We start from the raw sequence: 2,057 nt of genomic DNA, 5'->3' as shown, positions 1-2,057 counted from the left end.
GAAAGGAAAATGACCTGGAGTGAGAAGAGACTTCAGTCAGTGAGGTCAATCACAATGCTATTGAAATAGTCTAGGCAGAAGGTGCTGAGGCCCTGAACCAGGGTGGTAGCCATGTCAGAGGAAAGAAGGGAAAGCATACCTCTTCCACCGCCATTTTAAATCGGGCTCCATCCAACGCGCCGCTGCGACTGCCTCTCCGCACTGCCTGCCCCCGGCCGACAGCCCCACCGACGTGAATGAGCACAGCAACATGGAGGAGGTCGCCGAGGGCTCCAAGATCAACGCCAGCAAGAACCAGCAGGACGACGGTAAGATGTTTATCGGAGGGCTGAGCTGGGACACGAGCAAGAAAGACCTGACCGAGAACCTGTCCCGCTTCGGAGAGGTGGTGGACTGCACGATCAAGACGGACCAGGTCACGGGCCGATCGCGGGGCTTCGGCTTCGTGCTCTTCAAAGACGCGGCCAGCGTGGACAAGGTACTGGAGCTCAAGGAGCACAAGCTGGACGGCAAGTTGATAGACCCGAAGCGGGCCAAGGCGCTGAAGGGCAAGGAGCCGCCCAAGAAGGTGTTCGTGGGCGGCCTGAGCCCGGACACGTCGGAGCTGCAGATCAAGGAGGACTTCGGGGCGTTCGGAGAGATCGAGAACATCGAGCTTCCCACGGACACGAAGACTAACGAGAGAAGAGGATTTTGTTTTATCACGTACACAGACGAGGAGCCAGTAAAGAAATTGTTAGAGAACAGATATCACCAGATTGGTTCTGGGAAGTGTGAAATCAAAGTTGCCCAGCCCAAAGAGGTATACAGGCAGCAGCAGCAGCAACAGAAAGGAGGGAGGGGCGCTGCGGCCGGCGGCCGAGGTGGGACTAGGGGTCGTGGCCGAGGTCAACAAAGCACGTATGGCAAAGCATCCCGAGGGGGTGGTAATCACCAAAACAATTACCAGCCATATTAAAGGAGGACATGGAGAAAACAGGTGTGGATGCTACAGCAGTCTATCTTGCAGGATGACGACATTGAATGGAGAGTGGTCTTCTATTGATCTGAGATGACTATTTTGTGAAAGACTTTTAGTGTACATGACACAACTGTGTCCAATTGTATATAGCGGCCAATTTAGTTTTCTTGTTTTTGCTTTTGTCCTTTGCCATCTGTGTTATGACAAAGTGTGGATTTGTGTTTATACAAATTTTATTTGTATAATTTCATGTTAATTGATTCTCAAAAATAAATTAGTTGTGATTGTTAAAAAAAGAAGGGAAAGCATAAGAGATGTTTTTTCTAATCCAGAATTGAAGGATTCCAGAATTAGTGTGTGTGTGTGTGTGTGTGTGTGTGTGTGTGTATGGTGGTATTCTCAGCAGTAATAGGGAAGTTCCAAAGTGGGGAGGGTTTGGGGAGAAAGACCAGTACAGTTTAGCATTTGTGCTTAAGATGTCTACTCAATATCCAGGTCTAGATGCCCCTAAGTCAGTTGCAAATGTGAGACTGGAGGTGAAGAATGGAGTCAGAAATTGATAAATAAATCTGGGAATCATTTGCATATAGATGATAATGGAATCCAGGTTCATTCATCTGTTCTCCTCGAATGTGTCTACTACCTGTTCTCTATCAACAAGGTTACATCTTTTGCTTCCCTTCCTTTGTAAAATGGCACTTTACATTAGGAATACACTTCTCACTCACCCTATCTTGAAGAATCCCTAGCTCCTGGTAAAGCATAGCTCAGGTACTGCTTCTTTTACCAGGCCTTTCTGGAAATCTCTCTCCCCTAGTCATTATCCCTCTACCTTTTCATATTTTTATTTCATATTATGTATATACTTGGATCACTTATCTGCAGTATGATATAAATCGCTTGATAGTAGGGAAAATTTAAATGTACAGAAATCTGATTTTAACTTGGTTACTTAAAGTAGACAACTCATGGCCCTTTAATGTTTTTTAACAGAAACAATTCCTAAATACCTGAGGAATATGAGGATGGAACAAAGAAACAGTATTGTAAGTCTACTTAAAGAACTGAGTGATATTTTTATTTATTTGAACTTGTT

The 2,057-nt window shown here is 45.6% G+C and overlaps 1 pseudogene; it reads left to right on the top strand.

Annotated features, from left to right (window-relative positions):
- Positions 1 to 228: 228 nt before the first annotated feature.
- On the top strand, positions 229 to 1,260 carry LOC138153263 (heterogeneous nuclear ribonucleoprotein D-like pseudogene; annotated as a pseudogene).
- The last annotated feature ends 797 nt before the right edge of the window (positions 1,261 to 2,057 follow it).

The sequence above is a fragment of the Petaurus breviceps genome, unplaced genomic scaffold, assembly GCF_028583685.1.
Source record: "Petaurus breviceps papuanus isolate PSGF00001 unplaced genomic scaffold, PetGlider_PUasm1.0 90977, whole genome shotgun sequence".
Taxonomy (NCBI): Eukaryota; Metazoa; Chordata; class Mammalia; order Diprotodontia; family Petauridae; genus Petaurus; species Petaurus breviceps.
This window is presented reverse-complemented; position numbering and strand designations above follow the sequence as displayed.